At 33.5% G+C, this 22,159-nt stretch overlaps 1 pseudogene; it reads right to left on the bottom strand.

Annotated features, from left to right (window-relative positions):
* Positions 1 to 8,776: 8,776 nt before the first annotated feature.
* LOC149580649 (3-dehydrosphinganine reductase TSC10A-like) lies at positions 8,777 to 20,394 on the bottom strand (annotated as a pseudogene).
* Between the last annotated feature and the right edge of the window lie 1,765 nt (positions 20,395 to 22,159).

Below are 22,159 nucleotides of genomic sequence, written 5' to 3'. Positions count from 1 at the left end.
TACTTCAAACATGTAGCTAATGACTTTTTCTTCACCTAAATTTGATGAAATGAAAAGGGTTTCTTAAAAATGTTCTTAGCTTTCCATAAATGTAAGGTTTGTCAGATTATGAATTCAGTAAGTAATTATTATTTATTTTCTAATAGAGTTATGTATAAAATGTTGATTGACATACTACCTGAAAAACAACTATAATTTTTAAATGGTACAAAATTTTTGAAATCCAAAATATGAATCACATTCTATTTTTCTTCTAATATAAGGAAAAGAAAAAAGAAAAAATAAATTTTGTAGAGTTTTGAATTAGTTAAGGTGGTCAAACATGAGAGTTTTTTTATTGGAAAAATACTAAAGTAGAAAATTAATAATTATTTATTTATTTAGAATAAAAATACCAAAAAATATTTGTCACATCTAGGCATGATTCTACTTATTATATCTAGAATATTATTAAAAAATATTATCAATTGATTTTGATTAAGGTGGTTAGACATGCGTCTACTTCTTATTTTTGTCTGTCAATTTTTGTACTACTACACTTAAATCCAAAATTTTGACAAATCAATTTTTGTTTTTTTAGATAAGGCCTAATATTTTAGAAACTAAATTCAATTTCCTAGAGTTTATTTTTTCTCAACTTTTTGAAATAAATTTAATAACAAGTAGAAAATTGCATGTCAAGTTGACATAGCCCTAATTTGTTGATTCTTTATTGCCATTTAAGAGCATAGTTCGGTTGACCATGATCCTACACATATCGCACCTTTGTTGGACACCTATTTATCAAATATATTTTTGTTTCTACAACCTCTCCCCAATATTCAGTTGGGAGTCTCTTTTCTTTCATCATACTCCTTGCCATCTCAACAATGGCCCTATTCTTCCTCTTAGTCACTTCATTTTACAGCAGAGTATAGCTGGTTGTAACATCCTTCTTGATGCCATTTTTAATGAATTTTTTTATTAAGAATTGGAGAAATACTCCCCCTTTCTATTTGACCTTAGGACTTTTATATAATGTCCACATTCTTTTTTAGCCTGGGCTTTAAACTCTAAAAATTTATCAAATCTATTAGATTTTTTTTCAAAAAATACACTCATATCCTATGGCTGAAATCATCTATGAATGTCATAAAATAAGTACTCCCCCAATAGAACTAGTATTCATAGGGCTAACTAAATTAGTATGCACCAACTCTAACGGTGCCCTTGCCCTTCTAGAGTTACTAGAATTAAAGGGAAGCCTATGTTGCTAACCCAAAATACAAGTTTCACACTTGTCACAAGACTCTACAATATTAGGTAAACCATCTACCATTATTTTTTTGGACAATAAATTTAAACCAGCATAACCAAGATGTCCATATCATAAATTCCATAGCTTATTGGGGTCTTCAATCACACTCTTTAGAGATGATTTATGATGTACTATTGTACATGCATACTTGTGAGGTGCAACAACTTGAGAAGAGAAACATGCCTCTATCCTTAAGAGGAACATCTAGTTCCTTGTCATTTGGACTACTGCAACAATCTTCTTTCTCCCATCTTTCTCATGAATGACACACTTGTCATTTTCCATCACCATCTTGTAACCATTTTAAATGAGCTGTCCAACACTCATCAAATTGTGCTTCATACTAGGGGAAAAATAAATATTTTGAATCTCTCTCTTCTCACCTTGCTTGGTGATGACCATAATAGATCCTTTAGCCACAATAGGAATGGTTCCATTCTTTCCCATTTTGATTTCTAATTTGAAATTCTTATTAATAAATGAAAATATGTTTTTATTACCACTCATGTGGTTGCTGCAACCACTATCCAAATACCACACCTTAGGACTTACTTCTTCACCAATGTTGCACATGATGAAGGTTGTGGGATTGTTTGCTTCACCCACATTCACATCAGTTACATTTGCACTCTACCTTGACTAGTCACGTTTCTTTTTCTAGCATTCACTTGCATAATACACAAATTTTTTGCAGCAATAACACTCCACATTGCTCTTATTGGAGTTATATTTTTTCTTAACTCCTCTAGAGCTATTTTGAGATTCCTTTGCTCCCTCTAAGTTACCTGCTCCTCTTGAGATTTCTCCTCCAGCATTTCTTTGTTTGAAGTTTCCATGACCTCTACCTCTAGAACCTCTATTAGAGTCATTTCTTCCTCTCCCCTACCTCTTACATTGGACTAAGATTTAAGAGCTTGTTGTTGGGAAGATGTTGTCAATCTATTGACCCAGTGCTCATGGTTTTGGAGAATACCCATCAACTCATCCATTGTCAAAGTAGTGAGGTCATTTCTCTCTTCAATGGTCATCACAAGATTATCATACTTTGGAGGCACACTTCTTAGTATCTTTTCCATTATTATCTTCTCTGCATAATCTTCTCCATTTGACTTCAGCTGGTTTATCGAACTAGAGATGCTTGAGCTAAAGTCTACAATAGATTCATTATCCTTCATTTGAAGGTTCTCAAACTCCCTTCAAATCATTTATAGCTTCACTACACAGACTTGATCAGTCCCTTTGAAATTCATCTCAAGGATATCCTATGCTTCCATTGAATAATTAGTTGTTGTTATCTTGGGAAAAATTGCCTTTGTCATGGCTACCTCAATAAAGCTTAATTCTTTTGTATCCTTCCTTCTTGACTCCTTCAATTGAGTCTTTTGATTATTAGTGAGGGCGACATATTGTTTTGGGTGGATTACATCATTGAACCTATTAACCACAAATTCTAACAAGTCATTTGCAACCATAATGGTTCTCATCTTCTTTTCCCAGGTCTCATAATTTTTTCCATTAAAGGACAATGGCTTCTACGAAGTCTTTCCTTCATCTCCGACCATGTCTCCTATACAAAAAAATTCAACACCCAAAAAATTTCCAAATTCACAAGGATGTGGGGCCTAATGACTTTGATACCATGTGAAATACAATAAAACAATGGGAAGGAAGCCAACAAAAGACCATCAAGCTACTTCAAACAAGGAGCTTGATAGAGGTAAAGGTCAAGTTTCTTGGTCAATAGGAACCAAGTTACTTGGCGAAAAAAAAAAGTTGACTTGTGCAAGGCGAAATAACAACATTCTATAAAATGCATAAACAGAGACAAAGATTTCTTCTTAGTTTTTCCAAAACTACTAACATGCACAATAGAAAATATGAATGGACAAAAGATCAGAAACACAATATGTTTGAGATGGACAAGTTTTCTTCTTTCTTTCTATTAACCAAATCAAACTATTACAAATCTAGAGAGTAAAACTACAAACCCATAAATCAAAATATCTAAATACTAAACAAGCTTACAGTAATGTAAGGTTGCATACAATACACTTGGAGCAATCATTGCTCATATAGGACAAACATTCACTTTCACAAAACTCAAAAAATCATTTACCCATGCTGCTACACTTCGAAGCTCCTTTTTTTGTTGCTGCTCTGCTGAAGACTTTCGAATCACTCAGAATGTTTGGAATCTATTAGAATGAACAAACATTCCCCCTTTTGTCTCTTGTAGACCACACAAAAAAATTCCCTCTCATTTTCAAATTCAAACTTACCTACCGCATGAAATATCTCTATTGGAGCTGCTGTGTTAGAGGAGACTTGGGGAACTCAACTTCTGACAAAATAATTCAAAATTCCAACATTTTTTTACATTTTCAATATGATTTATAAATTGAAATTTTTAGTTTTTTAAAAAAAATTAGTTTAATGCCTTTTTAAATCCCCCCATAGGTTTTGCAATGAAGCAGTCCTTGTGTTTCTTCAGGTTTGAGATTTAAAATATTTTTCTTTTAAGGGTATGGAAAGTGGAAAAATGTTTGTTGTTATTTGTTCCTTTTATTTTAAGAGAATATGTTTTTAATTAATATTTTATTATTATCTAATAAAAATGTGCATGGAAAATAAAGTCTAGAGCATTGACAATATATTATTTTGTAAGTTTGATTTATCTGATCTTAAGCCATAGAATACTAATTTCTCTTTTAAAAAACTTAGTTGAATTATTGCTTTGTTTTTTAATTTCAATTTGTAAGTTTCTATTTGCATCAAGATTGTCTGGATCATATTTCATGATCATGATAAGAGTTTGTGTTTATTTATTAGTTGCACTTTCCAAATAGTAAAGAGACTTTCCTCATATTTGACATACTCTCACTATTTTCAATGTTAACTCATGAGGAAAACCATTGAAAAATATTTGCATATATGAAATTATTTTTAATTTTGTAATAGTTTTTTTTTTCTTCAACTTTAATTTTTCCTAATTAATATTTTGATCCTATGATAATATATTATAGTCCATTTTAAATATATGGTTGTTAACATTTAAAAACATCTTTGATTTTTTTATTATATTATAGTAAACTTTTATGCTATCTTACTAATTCCTATTATATTATGGTTGTTAAAATTCAAAAACATCTTTGATTCTTTGATTTTATTATAGTAAACTTTTATGCTATCTTACTAATTCCATTCCCACGTTGGTTTTGTGTCGCATCATGTTTTGAAAACCTTAATTTTTATTCTTTGTGCTTTGAGGGAGGCTAACCCCACATTTTCTAGACACTTTGTGTGTATTGTTTTAGTAATATTACCTTAGATTGTTGATATGTCAATGGTCTTTATGTGTTGCATTGTAAGAGGGCCACCACCCAAGTTTATCTTGCAAATACTTTTTTGGGTGCCATTTATTATTAAGATTTCCTTAAATTATTTTTTATATTAAGAAGCAATAAAAAATGGGTTATTGGCCCAAAGGAACAAACCATTGACCAAAAAAATTATCCGCTAGTCACCCATATTCAATATAAAAAGTAGAGTACTATCAACATGCATCTATCTAACCACCTATAAAAATAGAAGATAGTACTAAAATAATAAACCATATAAGAAAAAGGAAAAGAAAACTCTCAAAATGAAGTTGAACCCTCATTCTTTGTTCTCCTCGCAAGGGTTCATTTTGATAGTAAAACCTCATCCACAAGAAACCTATATAGCCTCCAAAATTTGTCAGCCTCCTCAACTATTGTACCCTTTTCCTTCTCCTACTATAAGAGTTGGAGTGTAGTAGTGGTAGCATGCATGACTTTCACAGTGAAGTCTACCAGCATATTGAACCTCATATCTATCTCTGACACCATCTTCTTTAGATTATCCACCTCTACCCTTAGCCTCTTTATCTCTGTGTCATCTTACATCTAGTCAATAGGGTCGAATGGGGTCTTCCCCAAATTAAGGGTAGGGAGGGGGCATTTGGGGAGGGATAGGGGGATAAAAGCATCATCTTTGTTGAAAAGCCCAATCTCATCTTCATTGGAATGGAACATAGAGACCTTGGTGGCATAGTTCCATGCAAAGTTATTATATCTAATGGAGGTTGGAGCTCCTCTCTCTTTACTTGGGTTGATAGATTCATGAAGATTATAAAATGTTAATATACCAACAATTTCATAAAGAGTTGTTTATTTCCTTTCCATTAAAAAATTATGTCTATTCAGAATATGCATTACACTTGTGATGATTTGAACCTTATTAGAGAATGGATCCCAATAGGGTACCAATTGTTTCAATTATCATTTACTACTATTCTTTTAATATTTTAATTATTATTTTTTAAAAACTAAAAAAATGATACCTTAAAAATACTATAACAAATTTTATATGTACTTAGAGTTATTTTTTTATATTCTAATAATTTGAATTTTTAAGTTGTACTTAGAGGAGTTGTGTATCTTTATTGGCATTCATAGTGCACTATTATACAACATATTTGCATAAGTATCAATAATTTTTTAGATGGTTGTAGTGCATTATTTTTGGGGCAAAGTAGGTATAAAGCAACTCTATAAAATGATAAAAACATATTGTTCTTCTATGTATAATAAATCTTACAAAATGAATTGTTACTATCACGAAGTTTAAAAATATCTATGAACATCTAAGTCACATATAAAGGGAAAAAAAAAATATTGAAAAATAATCCATCACTTAGAATTTGTATATAAGTACACACTTTCTTTTCAAAAATAAAATAGAATTTAAAAAGGGAGGAACTTATTGATAATACCTAATAGAGCTATTGTGTATCTGTTGAGGTAAGAACTCTCTCATTGTAGTGGGCACCATCATCCTTTATATTTGTTCCTTCATTGAAGCTATAATCCACTATGCAAAACTACTTTGTCCATGGTAGGAATATAGATTAATCTTAATCTCCCTCGCATATAAATTTTTTCAACAACTTTAAGACTAATTTAACAATATTTTTCAAGCTATGAAACAATGTGGTTTTACTTAAATAACTACAATTTGAAGAATACATTAACAAGTCATTCCAAGCCATAAGACAATGGGCTTTAAAGAGGTTATTCTTAAATATTGTCTAGTTTAATATGTTGATACATATAGGTCTAAACTAAGAAAGTGAAGACATGCTTGCGCTTGTTGTTTATTTATTCATAATGCAAGCGTAGTGGGTGCCCTCTTTAGTTAGGTCAATATATTCATTGAGGTTGTGATCTATTATAGTCTTTCTACTTCATACATGAACTAGATGAACATGTTTATTAAGTGTAGGAGTTTTTCATGAAAAGGTTACAATTATAGTCCATCTTGAGAGGTAGTAAATCACACATGTATATATTTTTTCTTAATGAGTACCTTCACATTTATGGCTCTAGGGAGACTCTATCATAGAGAAAATTAATGGAAATTGTCAAAGTAATGGAAATTGTCAAGAATAACTTAGGTAAGGAAGGAATTGAATTTTTTAAAATTGCATTGAACAAGGCATAAAACTCCAAGTTGTATGAGGATTTTTATAAAAATATCATGTTGGGTGTGAATGAACACTATCAACATCATGCCATATAATTAGTAGATTTTGAGATATTGTTCACCAAAAAAATGTCATCAAATAATTAGGCTGAAGGATTATGTCACATTCATTGAAAGATAATAATCAGTTATATCAGGGTAGCTTTCTGTAATTTAATTTAATTTAATTTGAAAATGTATAAATAAAATCTTAGGGCCTGTTTGGTTGCGGGAATATAAAAATGGGAATAGGAATACCTATTATGGAATACTTATTCTTGAATAGAAAATGAGGTTATGTATTCATATTCTTGTTTGGGTCACCTAGAATTTGATGCAGAATACATGGACTCAAAAATTTATGTTGTCTAAAATTAAAAAAATTGGATTAGGAATACATATTATTATTCCACCTATTTAGGTAGAATAGAAAATCCTTATTTTTGGGCCAAAATTGGAATACGAATTCCAATTTTTTTCCTATTCCAATTCCAATTTGGTGCATCCAGATAGTGAATTCAAAATTTTGAGAATATACATATGCCTATTCCACTTGTATTCCCATTGCCAAACAGGCCCTTAGTAGTAATTAATAAGCATATTACAATGTTGAGTCTCTATCTTTTTTTTTAAAGATCATCATGATATTTATTTTCTATTTTTATATGTGTAATATTATCAATTTGAATGAGAGAAAAGGGATAGAGAGAACCTTGGAGATATTTGTTATAAAAGAGGAAAGTTGTGGAAAACAAGAGTAATCTACATTGGAAGAGGTGAAAGTTTTTTCTTCAATTTGTGCAATTTTTTAAAGATATTGTATAAAAACGTTATGAATATTGTTGGAGAACATTTATTTGAGAAATATTTTTCACACAAGATGGAAAATATGGCTGAAACATTAGAGTAATGATTCTCATTTTTTGTGGAATAGTATTTTATTATTGGAATATAAGATTAAAGACTTTGTTAAAATATTATAATTTAAGAAACATTAAAAGTAAGATGTAAAAAAGTATAGATGCAATTATCAATTGACCAAAAAGAACTTGAGCAAAATGAATAGAATATTATGAAACATTACTTCTAATCCAAGGTACATTAAGTCACAAAACAATTCTTAGAATAAGTGGTGTTGAAAAATCTAAGGATTCATGAAGTATTCTATTAAATTCATATCTTGGTTCTCATGCAACCAAAGTGATATTTTGAAAATATTAAAATGAGTCACAATTAATCAATTTAAAATAGGGGAAGTAATTATTTATTGCTTTCAACTAAAATTTCATCCAATACATACATCTTTTCTCAAATTTGATCAAAAGGACCTTATATAGATTGACACCAGCTCATCCAAGCTAAATTTGAAACTCTCAACCATTGAAGATGGGTAGTTACTTGGTTTTGTAAAAAGCTGAACTATTGACAAAATATTATCAATTGTGACAACATTTTGTACTATTTTTTATATTGCATCGAAACATTTTGTAAACGTGTCCAATAGATGCATTATGAGTCTAAAATATTCAAAGTCCTTAGAAACATCAAATCCTATTCTACCATGGACTATTTGACCAATTTGACCATGAGGGTTTATATTGGGCTACTTAGACCGATCATTTATATGTTAGATCATTATTACAATTTTTTGGTCTATAGAACCTTAGACATCCTACTTAGATACATCATTTAGAATTATGGCATCCCATGAGTATTATTTTCCTTTAGAGAACTCCTCCAACAAAGAGAATTAAAATGATACTAATTTTTTTTTAAAAGTCCATAATATATAATTTCACCATTGAAATTATTTATAAATTTAAAAAATAACAATATTTTTCTTACATTAATAAATATATAAATATGAGATTTGTCTTTTGTGAGTAAATCCTTCTAAAATCTCTTATTATAGATATATTTTATAGTATTATAAGTTTAAGTAGAGGTGAAAAAGTCAAAGAGTCTTAGAGGAATATATAATATCAATTCAACCAAAGCCCTTCCAAATGAGTCTCTAGGTATAGGTCCATGAGATAATGTCAATAATGAAAGGCTAATGAATTTTCTCGTGAAAAGAAATGTTTCATTCTTTATTTCTTCTAATGTTCATTTTGCAACATAGTTTGGTTTCTCTACTTTTCTTCGATTATAGAAAGTTGTGGCCTTAACAATCTATAAGATATTTCTATCATCTTCCAAGCCACCTATATAAATTAGAAATATAGGAACAAAATTAGGTAATAATGACTTAAGAATACATTAATGAACATGATAAAAGATGATTGAACACTAGTTTTCAATTAGATAATCATTTGACTGCTAGCATGTTTAAGATACTTTTCTAAAACCTCAAAGAAATATATGTACAAATTTATTTTTTAAAAATGTTTGTAAAAATATTCAAGTGGGAACTTTTCAACTGTTAGTATAAAAAATAAAAGTAGTTGTTTAAAAACTATTGAAATAATTGTTATAGAATTTTTTTTTTTTTTAAGTTATATATATAATGTTTATCTTAAATGTTCATGTTGAACATGTTGAACAATTAAATATTAAAATAAAATCCATCTCTCATCGGACTCTCCAAGCTCACTCATTCTAGTACTACTCTAGCTCATGCGTGCTTAACTATAAAGTTTTATGCTTGGTTAAACTCTGCAAGAAAGGGGGCCCATTTGAATTGGAGCAATATTGAGATGGGTGACCTCGAAGTCTCGATACTTCACCTCTCTAAGTATATGACCTAATGAAATGAGTGCAAATCTCTAATTTATTCTCATGAAATATAGGTTGACAAAACTAAAACTTAGGTCAATGAATTTGATTCAAAAACTACATAGTTGAAATCTTCCTAGTAATATGACAAATATTGTATTCACTAATAGAATTGAAAATATAATATTTATAATTATGAATTAAATATACATAAATCTTATAAGTCAAACATAATCTAGATAACAAAAGCTTCTCTATTTTTATATAATTTAAAATTTATAAAGTTTAATCTTATTAAGCTAAATTAGATTACTTAAAATGATCAAGCAAAGGGGTTTCCACAAATCCTAGAAAGATTGTACTAATTTGAATGTTATAAGGTATCAATTCAAGCTTTAGATTTTCTCCAAGTCCCTTTAAATAATATTTGGTTGCACTATATACTAAATTAGCATACCAAAGGTACTGTAAAAAAGATATAACATTATCAAAACAACAATTTTTTTATAGATTAATTTATTAACTAGATGGTGCATAATCTATAAGCTAACTTCACATAACTAAGACATTCAATTAACAAGGATAATTTATTAAAAGAAACATTGATAACATACCATTCCTTCCAAAGAATTCATGAGAACAATGTACATGGGTGTTTGGGGACTCCTCTTCTTCATCAATGGAATCCCAACATGCACAGTATTGACAACCCTTGTTGAGTTGGTTGGAATAATGTTATGAACATCTTCAATCCTACACTCATCTAGAAATGCATCTTTTGCCACACCTACATTGCAGATCAAGACATCAACAACCCTCCATTCAAAGGACTCATTTATTGCCTTTGCCAATGTTTCATAGAAACCCACATCTGCAACCTTGGTTAAACTTTTGTTTTTATCACCAACTTTGACAAGATATTGTTCTCCCTTCTCCAAATTAGTGGAGCTTATGTCTACAATTGTGATGAATGCTCCTTGAGAGAGAGCCTCTTTCGCAATAGTAAGTCCAATCCCACTTTCATTTCATGTCATTACACTCATATTATCACATCATCTTCTCATTACATCATTATTTCCATGTCATTTAGTTTAATCATTATCCATATTTCATGTTACATTAATCATTCACATATATATACATCAACATCTACTACTACCATATCCGTCAGATCAAACCATCACATGCATACATGAGTCCATGATATAACAAGTGCACACATCTAAACATCAATAAGCTCAGATATCTCCTAAAGAAAAAACAACAATCAAACAATACATCCATAGGCCGAAATCCACATGAATATTAGATAAATTGCATCAATGAGAACATCCAATAGATCAAAACAGCATGAACATCAGTAAATCACAATATCTATCCACATGAACATCCAAGGATCAACCAAGTGAGTATCAAATGCACATCAAAAGAATAATCATACATAATTAGGAATGCAATCACAACACATAATATCGACTCATCCATATGCAGGTGCCTAATCCAATGGTCCCTACTCACTGGGGGCACTCATATCCTCTCAAGGCACTTGCCCTGTTGCATTTGTCGTTGGTGCAACATCGACTATCTAACTAGTCAATACCCCCATTTGTCCTCAATGGTGGTAGTGGTGGCCTCAATGTTACTGCTACTATAAATGCCTGTAATGTACTTAGCACCTCACCCATATGAGCCTCCATGACACTCGTCCTAGCCTCCAAATTAGTTGATCCCTTGGCTTCTCTGGTGGCAGTTACACATCTAGTGGCACTTGTTGTACCTATGGCTTTGTGTACTATAGATCCCCAATAGGTGCATTTGCACTCGTGGCCTCTATCACCATAAAAATTGCACATCCTTAGGCAACCTGGCACTCACTTGCTCTCCCCCACCCTGTTCAACACCTTTGTCTCACTGCCCAAATCTTACCCCACCAACCATCCCTCCTCTCACCATCGCACCACCATAGCCTTGGATCCCTCCAAACCTCCTTGTACCTACTAGTCCCTGCACTAGACCTCATGCCACACCCCTCTGAGATAGTAACATGCCTACTTAGCCACACCTTGCTCGTACTCTGACCACACCTCTCAACTACTAGACTCTGGCATGCCATCTCCCTTGGCCTCTCCCTAGACCACCCTCATCATACTCGTCTCTCCCCCACTCAATGGCTCATCAATCCCTAGAATAGGCTCAGCCAAATATGTGTATCTAGGGAAGGGATGCTCCCAAAACCACCATGCATAATCCCCTCCATCCCTTCATTTTCCACCCCATTCCACAATGCCCATGGCTGTGGTGTGTCTATCATATGAATAAAGGGCTCCAGAAAAGCCTCATACTCCAAAGTTAGACCCCACACCACTCTCTCTAAATGCACCTGAGCATAATGTGCTGACCCTTGTGGCATGCCCTGCCACCAACCAAACTGTCTCACCACCTACCTAAAACAAAACCTCTCTATCACTGCAAGTATCCAACCAAACAAATACCTTAGACAAAAGAAATACACCATCTCATCATCATCCTCAGCCTATGGTTTTGTGAATTGGTAAGGTCTTCACACAACCTCATCAATGTCATCCGAAATCCACTGCTAATACTTTTTCTTACCCAAATGAGGTTGCATGATCACACCAGAATAAGTATACATGTATGGCATACCCTACAACCACTATTGCACACACACCAGATGCATAATTCATAAATGCTCCCATGTCCATACCTATAGAAAATTCAACCCTGCTAATAGCAATGAGGCTCTTGAATACACAACCTGATGTAAATCATGATATAAATGGGCTAAAATGTAACTGCCTCATGCAAATCTCTATGGCTAATCAAGCATATCCTGTATCAATCAGCCCCATCCAACTGGCCATCCTCACCATTGTCAATCTAGAAACAAAATCCTCCTATCAAACTAGCCAAAACTATATGAAATGCCTCATATTGTAGCATCTAAAACCATGATATGCTGTCATCCCCAAAGAAGTGTCAAAAAGTAGTACCATCGACAGTTTGACCATAATACACCAAATCCCCTACTGTTGGGATCCCAAATATCTAGTATACATCCTTGAGAGTCACTATCATCTCCCCCATCATCAAATGAAAGGTATTGTGGTCTGAGTGCCACCACTCAGCCATAGCTATCAATAGCCCCCTGTTCACTCAGAACTAAGGCATCTATAGTAAATGAGTAAACCCACATATGTCTATCACCTAGTAGTTTGCACTCGATAATTAGCCTACTGCCTCTAAAGGCCACGGATATAGTCCTCGTACCATGAGTTTTCGCCCATGTATCTATTTTTTATCAAACAAAAAACAACATTAGTTTTCATCCCACATGATCATCATACATAAATCTATTATCTAACTCTAGCTACTTAGCTATTGGTTCTATCTTGGACCTATTAATCATCCCTCTCTATCCTGAGTTAGACTAGTTTATTTTCCCCACTCTATATCCTAAGCTGGGACATCACTTTTTCCCTATCTATTATCTATACTAATCCTACAACATCACTTCAGAATACTTGATCCCTATGGTTCGCTCATTCTGATGATCCTTGGTTGACAACCCTAGAAGCTAGCCTTTTGCATTATCTTATGCTCAACTAAGGCCCTACACTCAGTTTTCACACTTCAATAATCATTTGTGCTATTTCCTAGGACATATGCACTACCAAATTAATTAAATGCGTTAAAACATGCAGATGTGCTACTTTAACATTCAGCGGTGCTCTTTTCCACATCATATGTGCTATCATATGTCTATGAACTATTAAAATGATCATATGCATTATTCTACTGGGTGGAAGCACTATTCTACACAAATGCATTGAAATATCAGACACATGTGCTATAAGACCAGTCGGATGCACTAAAATATGTATATGCGCTACTAGAACAACTAAATGTGTTACATTTTCCCTATATGCACTAATTGGCCTCAAAACTAGGTTTTTGAATGCATTGTTTCATCCTACGAATGCACTAAAAGATCATTCAAATGCACTAAAAGATTTTTAAAGTGCTAAAAGACAAGGTAAATGTGCTAAAAGATCCAAGCTACCACATTTACCATAAAAATTTGTGCAAAATTCTAAAAAAATAGGTACAAATGCAAAAATCTCAAAAATGGAGGATCTCAATGACCTATTGAGGCATCGTAGTCCACTAGATGCTTGTACCTATGATCCCTCTTGAGTCTATGCTCTCACAAAGGCCACCATCCTCACTAGCCCAGAGCTCCAACATGCCAAATGTCAAATGAGAGAGTGAAAATGACAAGGGTAAAATGCTTGTTGACCTATTTAACCCTCCTAAGGGGCATTTATATCACCTTTTCACCCTATTTGCCCAACATTGGACTCTTTTTGCTCCCTTTTGCAAATTGGGTATTGCACTAGATCAACTTGACCACCTTTATCCGTCAATTACCCAATATTTTAGAAATAAAATTGGAACCTCCTATTTTTCACAATTTTATTTTTTTTCCAATTTCATTTCTAAGGGTGCAATATATCCATATAAAACCAGGATATCCAAGCTGGGGCATCATATTTTTCTGAAAAATAAAATAAAAAACTTTCTACCCCAACCAAAATTTCAAACATTGAATTAACCAAAACAAGGGTATCCAAGTAAAAACATCGCAACATCAATCAGCAGAATCAATGACAATCATGACATAAAACCATCGATGATTGAACATCAAGTCATCAATAGTATCAACCTTGAAACATCAAAATGTCATCGATTAGACATCATTTCAATCATCATAATTTGACCTAAAATCAAAAAATCAAGATAGTCTTTGAACTAATATGCTTTGCATATTAGCTCAAAGAGGGGCATTTATAGACACCAAAAAATTGGAAGACTTGAATAATACAATTCTGATCAATTAGTGCAAATTGAGGAGAAAATTAGAAGTACACAACAAACTTTCAAATCAAAATCACATCAGGCCATTAATTATCTATCAAATCGACAAGACCTAAATCAACTTTAAAAGAGGAGAAAAACAACTCAAATTCATAAAATGAAATTCAAAAAGGGGGGAAGAAAAAGACAAAGTGTTGGAAATAAATAAATATTTATTAAACCAACTATCCGCACAAAAGAGAAAATCTCCCCTTTTCATTTAAAAGAATTAGAAATATCCCCATTTATCCTCAAAATCAAGTCTATTGGATTCTTCCTCCTGGTCTCTTATGAGATATTTTTAGTTTCACTTTCATACACCAATCAAAGGTAAAAATCTTGATTCTTACCCCAACCCCTTCTGAAATCCTATAAATAGGAGGGAAATCCAAGAGCTGAAGGACCCAAGTTTTAGGCATTTGCACTATAGGCACACTCTGAGTTATCATTTTAGCATTATCATTCTAGAAAATTCATAGCATTTTAGAATTGTCTTTATGTCATTTAGCATCATTTATTACATATTAGCTCATTGTATGTTCATTGTCATGGCATTCTAAAGGTTGTTATCTTCATATAATCTACATTCTAGTCATAGATCTTGTATGCATTCTTGTAGATCTACATTCTAAGCATACTCCCATTCTAGAATTGTCATTAAGATGCTAGTCTGAGAGCTTTCTTAGCAGTTGTAGCTAGGGAAACATGAGACACTCATAAAATTTACATTTTGATAAAAATTTCTTTGGTTTAGTCTAGTTCGTTGTAAGTCTATTTGCATTCTACATTAAAGTTTCATTAATATGCATTTATACTGTGTACACAAGCTTCATAGCAATATAAAGAGAAAAGTAGAGACTTATCTATCACAGTTACATGATTACAAGCTTCAAAGGATTTACACCAGAAAATAATGATGCAAAGAAAAGATCAACCTACTGATTCATTCTAACAAGTGCATTAGTCAAATCCTTTGACCAAGTAGACCTAACAGTTCTTCGTTGAATCTCTTAACAAAGCACATGCTATATTGTATTGTAAAATCCTTTCACAAGGTAGACTTAATAGTCCTTCATACTCCTAATAGAGTAGATCACTAGAAGTGATGTAGTGCCTCTCCCATTTGACTTTTGTAAGTCATCCTGATGGATGTGACCTTGATGATCTTTTGTTGTGATGGATCATGATTGTGACCCTGAGTGGTCTACACCACTGAGGTGTTTGGATTTATGTTTTTGTATTAGTTGCTTTGTTTATGCTTTTGATTGATCTTTGAGATTATGATGTGATTTTTGGTTCACTGAGGTTTGTGCCAGTGGTTTCCAGGATTGATGTGGTATCATGAGGTTGTTCCATGATTACCCTGAGATGTGTGCAGAGATTGCATTGTGTACTTTTTACCATGCTACACTAGACTAGGTTCCTGTAGCAATGGTTAGTCATGTTTATGACTATGGTTGTTTTTGTATTTTAAATGCCTTTTTAATGCAGAGTAAAAAATCATTATTAAATGCGTAAGTAATTAAATGGATTGTTCATGTGAGATTATTTGGTTATGTGTTGTGGACATTTACCTTGTTATATTTCTAATTAGAGAAATATTTGTTACTCATGTTATGTTTTACATTTGAGATGACCTGAGGGTCAAATGTTACTCTTTGATTCCAGTATCATAGATATTAGACTACTATGTTGTTCAGTTAATCATATTGCATGATAATGCCATTTTGAGATGACAGTGTGTTTTATGATGATATCTAGTTATCTGGTATTTGGACATACCTCTGATTTTGTTATGTGATGGATTTAATGCTATGGTTATTTACTTCATTCCTACATTGTTATGCTTTATGTGAACGTGAGTGATGTAAATAGATTATTTTAATATAATTAAATAAATGGTTAAATTAGGTGATTTAATGCATTTATTTCTTTGGCTATGTTATTATATGCAATTGTACTTGATCGTGTTGTTTAGTGTGCAGGATTTATATCCCTAGAAGTGGCACATGGAGTTAGTGATTCAACCTTTCATATTTTACCAATGTCATCCTTGTATGGTTGATGTATCCTTTATTAAAATTTTTAATTTAAACCTTTTGATGATTATTAAATCCGAACTCATTGCATTATGTGATTAGACTAGTAAGCGTGTCTATGCATTTAGAGGTTCGCATTGTCGCGAAAGTTGTTTAAGGTGATTTCTGTGTTTTTGGGTTTTTGGGCTTTTTAATTGATTTATTTTAATTTCTGGCAGCTTTGCCATAGATGAATTCCTATTTATAGGAATAGCCTATTTTCATTTGGGTCGATTCGGGGTTTAACTAGATTGGCTAGTTAAATGCCCTAATCGATTATTCACCCGAAAAGTGAATAAGTATCCAAAGAGGAATTTAATTCCTCACTTCTCACTTTCAAATTGGAAAGTTGGAGAGTAAAACCCAAAATCCTCTTTATGAGGATTTACTATTTTGTTCGTTGTGGGAGCTATGGGCGTGGGATCGTCGCGAGGTTGAGCTCATTGGATCCAGTTCGGGGAAACTTTGGATTGCCACAATTTTCAGCCACTTCTGCGGGCATTTTATTTTATTGTTCGGATTTTCATTTTGCCCTTTTGGCTGTGAGGTAGGGCTTTCCTATTTTTTTCTTTCTGCTCCATTTTAGCTTCTATTTTTGGTAGCCGTTTGTTTGCAGGCTGAGAACTAGTGTTCCCCTCCATTTCTGTATGTTAGTTCTACCGGGTTGGGTAGGTATGAACATTTTCCTATTTGTTGGGATGACGGTTTGGAATTTTACGCCGTTATGCTGGCCGTTTTTGCATATGGTGTCCGATTCCATTTATTTTTGGATTTTTGGGGTTTTTGAACCCAAGGGCCAAATGGGTTTTAATTTTGAAGTTTTCCAAATTTTTGGGGTTTTTACCTCGTTTTGCATGCCACCTTGTTTTCTCGAGTTTTCTTGGCACAATGTGGGTCGTGGACCTGGATGATCCATTTGGATATCAGTTAGAATACTATTGCACTTTTATGTTGCATTGGGATGCATGTTGCATCCGTACTCCCGACTTTGTGTTTGGTTGAGTGATTTGTTTCCTGTTATAATTTCATTTAAACCTTTGCTTTTGTTTCATGAACACTACGATTCGTGTAGAATCCATACTCTCGGATTGAGGCCGGTTGAGTGAGTTCATGATGTTTGGTCTTGTTACATCATTGGGATTCGTGTAGAATCCATACTCTCAGATTGAGGTCGGTTGAGTGATTTCATGATGTATGATTTTATTGGCTTTGGGATTCGTGTAGAATCTGTCCTTCCCATGTTGCTTTCAATTGGGTGTTTTTTTTGCATTGTGTTCTCATTCCTGTCCTTGTGTTATGATCTTCATGATGGTGGTGCGCCACACACGAGTACATGCACGTACATTTGTTGGGTGACTTGCGAGGCCCGATCTTTTGTGAATTTGCCAAAACTTATGATCATTGGGGTTAGGATGGGAGTATGCATGCCCACGGGCACTTGTTGTAGGATGAGCATGGGTAGGGTAGGGTAGCATCTGGAGGGGGCTTCTCTCTTGCAGCTCGGTGTTCATGGCACTGGAGGTTGACAGAGGATAAGAAGTTTTAAGCAAGTGATAACTAAATAAAATTTGTGATTGTTAATAAAACTTAAGATAAGTAAAATGTGTGAGCACCCGATTAAGTTTGAGGACATAATGTGTGAGCACCCGATTAAGTTCGAGGACACAATGTGTGAGCACCCATTTAAGTTTGAGGACACATGATCTGAGCTTGGGCTTTTGATGCCAAGCGAATCTCCAAGATGTTAGCCCCTACATAGTAGCCTATTGAGTGTCTAACCAGGACCTATACTCCTTGCATTATCTTAGGTTCTTGGTTGTAGCCATCATACTGTTTGGCATGAGTGTTAGCCATGGATGTTCTTTTGTGTGTTTTTGGTTGGATCATTATCTCCATCAGCATAGCGGGTGTGGACCTACGAGTGCCATGTGGTTGGGAGGCGTAGCTACCTTCACCACTACTAGGGATCGGTGTACAGAGATGATCTTTTGTCCTAGTGCGATCATTGCTAGATGTTTTCACTTGGTACTTCAGGTTCCGGAGTATGCTTTCTTGTGATTTATGCTTTTATTGGGATGCTTGTATATCATGTTTAGATGATGTTATTTTATTTGACATATTCCCTTATTATGATGTTTAGCATATGATTAGATGATGTGATTTGTTTTAGTAGTATATCTATTGCTTACTGCTATTAGCATGTGATAGGTGATGTTATCTACTGTAGGATTATCTTATGCGTTATCACTAGCATGTTAGATTTTCTTATGTTGTTATTGTGCATGTTTTAGTAGTGATGTCCCTATTATGACAGTACTGATGATTTGCTCAGTGGCTTGGGCTGTTACGCACGGGGGATGGCTAGGACCCACAATGGTCTTATGATGCTATTGACGGTTGGGAGGAACCGCGTACTTAGTTTGGTTGTTTTGTTTCTAAGATGTATTTATGTACATTGCAATGTTTCTTTTGTTCTCTGCACTATTTATATTTAGTGTGTTCCTTGCTGCTGTAGTTTAGATGGTTTGATGTTCTTCATTCTGTGTCGTTCTTGCACTCGAGTGTTCATTCCTCGAGCCTTTGTGGATCCGGTACTCCCTGGTGTGGAGGTTCTTTGCTCCATTTTGGTCCTTTTTTCTTCCGGGAGTGTTTTCATGTTTCTATGGGTGACATTTGTTTAGCATTGTGCGACATAAAAATGTATCACACGCCCATACAAACTATGTCGTACGCCATTGTAAAGTGTCACACGCCTTCTTCAGAAATGTTGTACGACACTGGAAAAGTGTCACATGCCTTCTTGAGAAATATCGTGCGAGACTGTAAAGTGTCGCACGCCTTCTTGAGAAATGTCATACAATACTGGAAGAGTGTCGCACGCCTTAAGGAGAAGTGTTGCCCTCTCTTAGTAAGAAGTGTCGCACGAATTTTTGTAAAAACCTAAGCGGGCACTTTTCTTTGTGATCCGATCTTTTTGAGAGTGGTTTTGGATACCCTTTTGGGCATTCTTCAACCCTATGCTGTTGCATTTTTAATTCTATCAGTTTCTCTTGAAATCGAGTTTTCGTGTTCTATTTTTGTCTCTTGGGGTTTAAAATATATCGTTTAAGTATAAGTCCTTTTAATATTGGTTGCACCATACACAAAATTTCCATATAAAGGATACTGCAAAAGAATAGCACAACCCAAGAAAACATTATTGTAAAACATAAGATTTTAAAAAGGGATAAAGCAAACAGTTAGTATTAGCAATACCATACCATTACTGATAGTGAATTCATGAGAATGATTGACATGGTTGTTTGGGGATTTGACCTCTGCTTCATCAAAGGAATCCCAACATGAAGAGTATTGACAACCCCTGTCAAGTTAGTCTGAATGATGGCATGCATATCTTCAATCTTGCCCTCACCCAGATGTGTAGTTTTTGCCACACCTACATTGCAAACCAGCACATCAACAGCCCTCCATTCAAAAGACTCCCTTATTGCCTTTGCCAAAATTTCATAAACACCCACATCTGCAATCTATTCAGAAATTTAAAATCAGATCAGACATCAAGATTTCTGGGTTTTCACATAAGCTTAAAATGAAGAAATGAGATAAAACCTTGGTTAATAGTTTATTCTTGGTACCACCAACTTTGGCAAGATTTTTCTCTGCCTTCTCTAGTTTAGTGGAGCTTTTGGCTAAAACAATGATGAATGATCCTTTAGAGAGAGCCTCTTTGGCAATTGCAAGCCCGATTCCACTTGCCCCACCTGTTATCAGAACATGCTTTCCCTCTAGTGATTGCAGCCATGGTGATGGACAACCAAACCCCATTTGGTGCTTGTGATGGTTTGCTTACAAAAGGAGTGATGATATCTCATAGAAACTATGAATTGAATCTAGTTTAACATTCTTCTCCAATGTTTTACATCATATGTGATGATCTTATATGTAAAAATTGGTTCTAACTCATTGTCCCCTAGTTTATTGGCAAAGAAGGGAAAGTACGTTGTAGGGATAGAAAAAGTTGTAGTCGGTCTCAGCCAACCAATGGTTCATAAAGTCAAACTTTGATGGGGTCTCCCAAGGAAACCTCGGTCCATCAGGTGTTGGATGCATCGTCCACTCTAGCAACAGATGGATTATAGTAAGGTTAGCACTACCTCTAGCTGAGGATACCAATAATATGGTGGAATTCAAGTCCTTACCAACAAGATCATCCCTATGCTTAGAATTTAAGTTAACAAAACTAGATATCAAACGAAATTCAATGATTGTGATAAATGTTGTAAGATCCACTGCTACTCGAAATTGGAAATCGCCCTCTTTGTTGAAAGTGGTGTTATCTTTGATTTACAATTAACCACAGGGGGAATCATCTCGAATAGACATTTGGAAGAATGAATAAAGGTTAGAAGTTTCGAAATTTTAACAAGATTAAGTTAATTGAAAGAACACGTTGGGTCTCAATTCAACAGAAGTTTGTGGATTGATATCATACTCTTTTAGAAACGGGCTTGGTGAGACCAAGCCTATGCCTTGACCTCTCAAGATTTGGCTAAGGCATTGAATTGACAAATTCACACCTTGCCATAATTTTTAGAGGGTCTTCCCAATCAATTTTTTTTACAAAACAAAAATTCATTAGAGTTATCACTGTCCTAATTTCAAAAATATAAATTTTAGAGTGTTATGAGTTTATTTACTATTTTTGCATTATTTTTTAATCAAAGGTGGTACCTAAATGTAAATAGCGAGGTTCACTAAAACTTTAATAACTTTTTTATTTTATGATTTTTCTTAAATTAATTTATATGTCATCAATCTATATACAATTATTTTAAAGTTAAAAAAATAAAAATTGAAAATAGTGAAATTTTGATCAAATTATGGTGTCTGTACACGAGAGGTTTTAAAATTTACCTTTATAACCAAAAAAGTAATAATAATAAAACGATTCAATAAAAAATTAAGGAAAAATATTATCATCAATCTTTGGTGTGTAAGGTAACATCCTTTAAAAGGATTTTAAAAAAATTATTTGTTTGTTTGAAATTATAGGGTCCATACACGAGAGTCGTATGTTCCTAAAACATGCATTTTGGAAAAGTGGTTTTTAAATATCCATACCAAAACAAAATCTATCATATGGGTACACAAATAAATTACATATTCAAAAAGTAGATTCTAAACACTACAATTTTTATTTCTGAAAGTTTTTGTAGTCAATCTCTAAATGCCTCAAATTTTGACATCAATTGACAAAAAAATTCAAAAAAAGGAAAAAGACTTCCACTTTTTGCCCAAAAGTAAGACCCACCTTTTTGCACTATTATTGAAGACGAAGATCATGATACCATGGAAGATGATGATCATGCACTAGAAAATACAATTGAATATGATGGTATGACTGTGTTGATCCATGAAACATTTGGTACTAGCTCAACTAATGATGATGATCAAGATGACGTTGATGTCATCCATGACATTACTCTACTTGAGAAGGAAAACATGACCCTTTATGAAGGCTCGCAAAAAAGTCTTTTCTTTGTCGTATTTTGTTGGTGAATTTGAAGGTTATGAATGATTTATCCGACAT

This window comes from Cupressus sempervirens, chromosome 1 (genome assembly GCF_028749045.1).
Source record: "Cupressus sempervirens isolate cs-2001-9-10 chromosome 1, ASM2874904v1, whole genome shotgun sequence".
NCBI lineage: Eukaryota > Viridiplantae > Streptophyta > Pinopsida > Cupressales > Cupressaceae > Cupressus > Cupressus sempervirens.
Note: the sequence above shows the minus strand (reverse complement) of the source record. Positions and strands in the feature narration are given on the sequence as shown.